Source organism: Frieseomelitta varia, unplaced genomic scaffold (assembly GCF_011392965.1).
Source record: "Frieseomelitta varia isolate USP_RPSP 00005682 unplaced genomic scaffold, Fvar_1.2 scaffold_345, whole genome shotgun sequence".
NCBI classification, from domain to species: Eukaryota; Metazoa; Arthropoda; class Insecta; order Hymenoptera; family Apidae; genus Frieseomelitta; species Frieseomelitta varia.
This window is the reverse complement of record NW_025110085.1, coordinates 68,993-77,572: the sequence shown is the minus strand read 5'-3', so window position 1 is coordinate 77,572 and position 8,580 is coordinate 68,993. Positions and strand designations below refer to the sequence as shown.

The 8,580-nt window shown below is 38.0% G+C and overlaps 2 long non-coding RNA genes across 2 annotated transcripts in view; both read right to left on the bottom strand.

Moving 5' to 3' along the window:
* Window positions 1–8,357, bottom strand: part of LOC122530479 — an 11,262-nt gene extending 2,905 nt beyond the window's left edge. Inside the window, exons 1-2 of the long non-coding RNA XR_006307021.1 lie at window positions 8,103–8,357; window positions 6,579–6,589 (exon numbers count right to left, since the gene is read on the bottom strand). This is a non-coding gene — a long non-coding RNA (uncharacterized LOC122530479). The remainder of the gene's footprint in view (window positions 1–6,578; window positions 6,590–8,102) is intronic.
* LOC122530478 lies at window positions 9–2,125 on the bottom strand. Its single transcript, XR_006307020.1, has 3 exons — window positions 1,673–2,125; window positions 550–1,216; window positions 9–341 (listed from the first exon to the last, which is right to left on the bottom strand). It is a non-coding gene; the product is annotated as an uncharacterized LOC122530478 (long non-coding RNA).
* Window positions 8,358–8,580: the final 223 nt, after the last annotated feature.

Below are 8,580 nucleotides of genomic sequence, written 5' to 3'. Positions count from 1 at the left end.
TTTTTTTTTTTTTTTTTTTTTTTTTTTTCGACGCCTCATGAAAACTTTTTGATTCCATTGTGATAATAAAATACGCCCGTTTTTGATTCTCCAACTGTCTTTCTAAAGTGTCTAAAAGTTTCGTCTTTGTTAATTCTAACCTATTTTACTTTCGATTTTTCGAAGTTTGCCTCTCTACTGAATCTTTATCTTTCTTTCTATGCATAAACATTTCATCGAATTTACAATTTGAAAAAGACTGATTAAAACTGACAGATTGGTCTGTTGTTTTTGACATTACATTGAGGTTAGATTTCGACTAGGTGGACTGATGCGACATGTTCGTCTTTGTCAATTCTAACCTATTTTACTTTCGATTTTTCAAAGTTTGCCTCTTCACTGAATCTGCATCTTTCTTTTTATGTATAGACATTTCATCGAATTTACAATTTGAAACAGACTGATTAGAACTGACAGATTTAGTGATAGTCTGTTGTTTTTGATATTATATTGAGGTTAGGTTTCGACTAGGTAGACTGATGCGACATGTTTGTCTCTATCAATTCTAACCTATTTTACTTTCGACTTTTCGAAGTTTGCCTCTCCACTGAATCTTCATCTTTCTTTCTATACATAGACATTTCATCGAATTTACAATTTGAAACAGAGTGATTAGAACTGACACATTTAGTCTGTTGTTTTTGACATTATATTGAGGTTAGGTTTCGACTAGGTAGACTGACGCAACATGTTCGTCTTTGTCAATTCTAACCTATTTTACTTTCGATTTTTCAAAGTTTGCCTCTCCAGTGAATCTTCATCTTTCTTTCTATGCATAGACATTTCATCGAATTTACAATTTGAAACAGACTGATTAAAACTGACAGATTTGGTCTGTTGTTTTTGACATTATATTGAGGTTAGGTTTCAACTAAGTAGACTGATGCGACATGTTCGTCTTTGTCAATTCTAACCTATTTTACTTTCGATTTTTCGAAGTTTGCATCTCCACTGAATCTTCATTTTTCTTTCTATGCATAGATATTTCATCGAATTTATAATTTGAAACAGACTGATTAAAACTGACAGATTTGGTCTGTTGTTTTTGACATTACATTGAGGTTAGGTTTAGGTTAGGTTTGAGTTTGGATTAGATAGATCAACGTCTTTGTTAATTCTAACCTCTACTACGTTCGATTTTTCGAAGTTTGCCTTTAAATCTGTCTCTCCACTGAATCTTCATCTTCCTTTCTAGAACTTTTAAATTATATGAGACCTTGTTCAAATATTCTGCCAAATGCATCGGACCCTCATCTTTCTTTCTATAGACAGACATTTCGTATCGAATTTGCAATTCGAAACAGACAGATTTAAACTGACAGATTTGGTCTGTTGTTTTCGACATTATATTGAAGTTAGGTTTCAACTAGGTAAACTGATGCGACATGTTCGTCTCTGTCAATTCTAACCTATTTTACTTTCGATTTTTCAAAGTTTGCCTCTTCACTGTATCTTCATCTTTCTTTCTATACATTTACAATTCGAAACAGACTGATTAAAACTGACAGATTTGGTCTGTTGTTTTCGACATTATATTGAGGTTAGGTTTCAATTAGGTAGACTGATGGGACATGTTCGTCTCTGTCAATTCTAACCTATTTTACTTTCGACTTTTCGAAGTTTGCATCTCTACTGAATCTTCATCTTTCTTTCTATGCATAGACATTTCATCGAATTTACAATTCGAAACAGACAGATTAAAACTGACAGATTTGGTCTGTTGTTTTCGACATTATATTGAAGCTAGGTTTCAACTAGGTAAACTGATGCGACATGTTCGTCTCTGTCAATTCTAACCTATTTTACTTTCGACTTTTCAAAGTTTGCCTCTTCACTGTATCTTCATCTTTCTTTCTATACATAGACATTTACAATTCGAAACAGACAGATTAAAACTGACAGATTTGGTCTGTTGTTTTTGACATTACATTGAGGTTAGGTCAAGTAACCATTCAGGTCGAATCTCTTACAAAAATATATCGTTCGCCGCGCTGGTTCCCAGTCGCAACAACCATTTGGAAACAAAGCTTCAAGAACGAAAGCGCAATTCTTCCATCGCAGACGCCTTCGTTCCTCAACATCGGATCGTTTGCAACGATCCGTTCGAAACGCTCACTCCATAACAACTCGCTACACGTCGAATGTCCGAATATTGTTGTGGAAATTCATTTGCACATCGCGGCGACCTGCCGAGACAGTTCAGTTGACAAATCCATTCTCGCGAGCGGCGAATCACCGCGTTCCTCCGCGTTTCGTGTTCGCGTTACGTTTTCTAGATAAGTGTGAAAGGGTATCGAGCCTCGAACTTTCACCTTACTTCCTCGCGCCTTCGATCTTTCTTCGCTGTTCGCTCGCTTCGGCGCGCGTGATCCCGAGAATGTTCCCCGACACCGGGAACACCGGACAGGCAATTCTTGATATGTATCGTTTCCAGCATGGCTTATTGCTTAACGTATCGCTAGTCACTTTAACATCTAGGTTCTCTTAATTCTATGATATGCACGGTCAACCATTGCGAGTCGATATCAAATACTTTACAATGTGCAGGGCACAAGGTCTCGATGGTCCGTAGGATCTCCTCGGAGGAGGGGAAGAAAGTCTCGGCCTCTTTCTGTTGAAACATTTTCACAACGAAAATGAAAATTATTTTATCGACGAGTTAGTTTTCAACGAAAGCAGTTCTGAGGGAAAGCTTCCACAGTGTTTATAACTTCTTAGGTTGGTGGTGCCGCTTTCAATAGTAGAACACTACCAAAGTGAGCTATTTATAATTTTTGTTAGACGCGAAACAGTCTATTTTTACGAATAGAAGCTTGCACGCTCCAACTTTTGTGTTACAAAGTTTCTCTATTTTTTTCGTCCTTATAAAATGTCTCTGATAGAAATTTTATGCTTCATCAGTCGGCAGTTCTAGTGTTAAAAGTGTCGGACGACGATTATACTCGTCAGATATAGAGTGTACGCAGCTGCTAATTAAATTACAAGGAAATAACATTAGTTCTTTTTCTTTTTTTTTTTTGAAAAATCAATAATTTTATCGTTCAACTTAACTAAATGTTACTTAGAAAACTTGAACGTTCGTAATTTTCTAATTAATCAGAAAACTCTGATATTTGGTAAGAATAAAAATCTACATTGCGTCGCTAGGCTATAATCGTCAAAACGCAGCTGCTAAAATTGTAAAAATTTCTTTCTTTAAAATTGACTTTATCATTCATCCTGATGAATATCGTTTACAAAACTTCCGAACCAATTCGTAATTCATAATCTTCTGGTTCCCCACGACAAGAACGAGCAATTTTGTACACAAGGGAAGCGAACAGTTTCGTTGAACCGTGACGAACAAAGAACGCTGGACTCTCGTCGTTCTATTATCTCGGATTGTCGGCAAATTGTCTGCGATGTCGATTTCGGCTCGGTGAAACTAGCTACGATAAATAAATAAATATCGATTGTTCGGTGAAACTTCCGTCGCGGTTCAACGAAACTTATCGCGTAACGACGTGTGAAATGAAGAGAAGAAGGAAACTGGAAGGAATTGTCGCACGCGAGCGAGATCGTTCGTCCCGACACCTCCTCCCAAGAAGGTTGCTCGCTTTCGGGGAAATCAAATCGCGGAAACGAACGAGCCGAACTTGATTCGCTTGATTATTCATCCGCCTTTAAAAAACGGATGGAGTCCGGCGTGTTTGCGAGTCTCTCCCTGCGTTTCAGTAAAATATTTGATATCTCGTCATTACTCTGTCAACGACACTCGGTCTCGTCACGCCGTTTTGTAGACAAAACGGAGGAGTTGTGTGTACACGGTAAACAAGGTGTATGTACATACGTCGTTCATACCTTTTGATCACAGAAACATTGTTCCAAGAGTCGATCGCACCCACGCCCATCCAGACACACTTCCGCGCGATTATCTCCACCCCTTTCTTCCCTCGAAACAACTTTCATCAAAAATAACACCCGACCGAGTGACACGAGCAACATTCGCTTCTTTCTTTATTTTTCTTCTGCTTTTTCTCGTTGTTTCCGGTAACTGCGCGTTTCAGATCAATTCAGCCGAGAGAGAGCCTTTTTGTTGCTTAATTCCCCAATTCCGACGGCCGGAAGGAGATTAATTTACCGCCAAGAGAACTTATTCAATTTCCTTGTAATCCATTTAGAGGCGAGGTAAATTAAAGTCATCTGGAAAGAGAGAGGACTCAACTCGTAATAAGTCGGACGTATTTCTCTCGCTGCGTGAGAGAGCGCGATCGGTTTCTTTCTTTCTTTTTTTTCTTTTTCTTTTTTTTAAAAAGAAACGTCAATTTCGCCTCGTTCGAACGCGAATGCACACGCTTCTTTCGTCCCTTCGATGCGCGAGGAATGTAATTATAAAGCCGACGTTAATTGAGAACGCCTCCGTGCGTCATTTATAGTCGTCAGATTGCAAGCTTTGTGTCTGTTTTCTTTAACATTGGAAACTACCAAAGCGGTCAGGTGAAAATGATCAATTTATGATTTTTGTACTCTTCAGATACTGTATTTTTTGAGATTGAAATAATTTTTAGCAAAATCTATGCGTGAAAGCTTGTATCATACATTCCGTTGTATTGTAAATTGTATTTTTTTATTTTGTTTGTTTAGAAATTTGATGATTCAATCAATTGGCAGTTCCAGTGTTAATATGGAGTCTATGTACTGTTACTGATATTTCTTCACAGATATTTTCGAAAAATCACGTGCGTGCATCCGACCTTCAAAACTTGAGAAACCAACAGCTTTAGAAAATAGAAAAGAAGAACCTAACTAATAAGTCTAAAATGCTAAGACTAATGAGTGTAACCTGTCTAATATAAATTGTAAAACCTAACCTAACTAAGACAGTACCTGTATAATATAAATTAACTAACCAAATCTAAAGACAATATGTATAATATAAATTAACTAACCAAATCTAAAGATATTGTAAACTATATAATATAAATGGTAAAACCTAACCTAACTAAGACAATGTAACTTTTATAATATAATATAGTACATAATTAGTATATAATTATAGTATAATATAAATTAACTAACCAAATCTAAAGACATTGTAAACTATATAATATAAATTGTAAAACCTAACCTAACTAAGACAACTTTTATAATATAATATAGTATATAATTAATATATAATTATAGTATAATATAAATTAACTAACCAAATCTAAAGACATTGTAAACTATATGATATAAATGGTAAAACCTAACTAAGACAATGTAACTTTTATAATATAATATAGTACATAATTAGTATATAATTATAGTATAATATAAATTAACTAACCAAATCTAAAGACATTGTAAACTATATAATATAAATTGTAAAACCTAATCTAACCTAAAGACACTGTAACTATATAATATAATATAAATTGTAAAACCTAACCTAACCAAACTAAGACAGTCTAACCAATATAACAAAGCGCAAGATTTAGTTTCAAATCACTGATAACTCGCACAAGCGATTGACAAGACTATAAATAATGAAAGTAGACAAAAAGAAATCCTAAAACTAATAAGACAGTGTAACCTACATGATATAAATTGTAAAACCTAACCTAACGAAGACAGTGCAACCTGTATAATATAAACTGTAAAATCTGACCTAACCAAGACGGTCTAACCTACATAACAAACCGCAACATTTCGTTTCAAATCGCTGATAACCCGCACAAGTGGTTGATGCGACAATAAATAACGAAAATAGAAAAAAAAAAAGAATACTAAAACCAATACACATAACCTAACTAAGATAGTCTAACCTATAAAATAAAATAAATTGTAAGATTCAGTTCCAAGTCGCTGATAACTCACACGAGTGGTCACAAATAATAGAAAAAAAAAGTTTTTTTTAGAAAGTTCTCTGAAAGAATGCAAGAAAAAGAAAATATCCTGTCGCTTCGACAGGTTCTTTCAGTACCTCTATCTAAATCAGCAAGAAAAAAAAAAAAGGGAAAAAAAGCTCCTTATCATTTTTCGCTTTGAAAGCAGGCATCAAGAGGATAATTTGCTTGCTAAAGCATACAGGGCCTAACAACGTCCACGTCCGGATTCATCATCATATCTCTCACCGAAGGAAGCTTCTCTCTCTCTCTCTCTTTTTCTCTGTTTGCCGCTTTCGAGGGAATCTCTCACCGGTCTAGCCTGGTCTCTTAAATAAATCAGCGATGCTTTCACCGAACGAGCGAGCAAAGAGGAAAAAAGAGGGGAGGAAAAGGAAAGGAAAGGACGAAGAAGACGCTGGCGGAGTTGAAGAGAGGTCGCGAGGACGGGTGGATGCACTTTCACCGGTTTTCTACATCGCGCCAACTGACAAAAACCATCGACTCGCCGACAGAGAGAAGACAGGGAGGAGAGGATTTACAGCACCGATCGAGCCGGCTCGATTTAATTTTCTAAGTGGCTTTAACCGCGTTACCTCCTTCGCTTGGATCCGCGACGAAAGAAGGGAACCGAGAGGAGGGTATTCGTCTCTAATTCGCTTTGCAACTACCAACGTTGACGCTCTCTCCCACCCCTTTTTCACCTGGCCGGAGAAGGAAAGTTCCTGTTGACGCAGGCTAACCTTGGAGAAAACGAGTTCGCCGGGTAAGCTTGTTGTAACTGGGATCGTATGAAATTGAAATGGCCGTAGCTTTCAGAAACTTGCGGAAACGAGGAACTCTGGAGCGTTGGTTAATTTGACCAACGTTTGGAGAAAACGTTTGAGGAACTCGGGGGCACGCGGCGATCGAAAAGTCTCGGAAATGGAATATCAGAGGCTGACGAACGAAAGTTCAGCGCTACAGGGGACGAAGAGTTTGTTTTCGAATAAATGGTACGACGATATGGTCGTTGAACTGTTAGGTTGGTTGAAAAGTAACTGCGTTTCTTTCTGACAGACTTTCGGACACGTGCAATTTAAAATGACTAACTACATTCTTGAGAGACTGATAAATAAAAAGGAACTAACCTCGTAGTTCAATCCAAATGGCAGGGTGATCATTCAGTCGGTCAATTAAGAAAATTTCAAATGGGAATTTTTTTACAATACAAGCTTATTTATGTGTTTTACGAATCGTTCTTCAAAAATGTACTGTTTTACAGCTACAAAGTATCTAACAGAAGTATTCAAATGGCCATTTTGACCATTTTTCTACTTTCAGCGTTAAATTCGTTTAATGTAATCTGACAGCTGATTGTTCAAGCTTGCTTTACAGAAAAAAAAAAAAAAGATTTCAAAATGAAACAATCAGAAAGCAACCATTCTCGTCATATTTTAAAAAAAAAAAAAAAAAAAAAAAAACGCTGTTCAAGCTCACAATAAAATTACGACGTGGAAGCCTTCGAACTACGATGACAAATTTCACTGCTTCCAAACGAAGGAATTGGAATTTCAAGAAAGAAGAAAAAAAAAAAAAAAAAAGAAACTCTGTCGAACATGAAAGAAGAGAACCTCGAGGCTGACTGAAACGAATCCATGCACACCGCCGAAATAAAGTTTCGTTTCTCTGTGAAAACGCAGTTATATCCAAGCCTTCGGGCGCAATCTGCTTCGAACCCAAAAGTGTTGGACGAAAGTTTTGCATGAGAATGCATCTACGCGTCGGCTGTAGGAAATCTGTTACACGGATGCACGTTCGTTCGTTTCTTAACGCGAAAGCGAACCTTCGAAGAATCCTGCGTTCGTTATATTAAGCGGTGATAAAGTCGAATGCACGCCAGAGAACACTATTGTACGTGTATACGTAGTATTAATTCTGTTCTGTTGTCGCGTTATCCACGCTCTTGAGAAATGAATTGGAAATCCTTTCTATGTGTGTGTGTGTGTGTGTCTGTGTGCGTTTCATGCAAATGTCACGGTCGATACGCGTAGCTCTCGGTAAATCCATTTCTTCGACAGAGGCCCGTTTTCGCGGAGCAACTTGGAGACAGGGGGCGGTGGTTTCTTGCTATCGCTTCACGAGCCACGGAAATCTCGCTCGCGTTTAAACCGCACTGTTCTCTCTTTCTCCCTCGCACACACACACAAACACACACACACACACACACACACACACTCTGGTTCCAGAGCAAAAGTGTTACGCTCCGTAGCGTTTCAACCACGTTCCCCGATTGTTTCCCGATTAAATGCGCGTGAAAAAGGGAAATTCCACGAGAAGAAAGCCACTTTGCCGCTTTGTGCGATTAATTTTAAACGGTCTTCACGGATGAAAGGACCGCGTCCCGACGAAAATGGGCTGGTTCTCTCGTTTTGTTTGCCTCTGCCTCTTTGAAAAAAAGGGGAAAAAATCCTTGTGTGCATTCGCATTCGAGTCTCGTCGTTCGAAATTTCTCCCCCCCCCCCACCCTCAGCCGCTCCTCTTTGAGCCGAGCCACTAAATTTTCGTCGAATTTTCATCAGTTCACAAACGCGTTCACTGTTCGTTCCGTTGCATGCTCGAAGCCAAGTATTACGAATCGTCCTGAAAGTACTTTGGCCAACGCGCAGACCGTCATCTGCAAGTATATACAAGCGAAAAAGGACTCTCTCCGGTC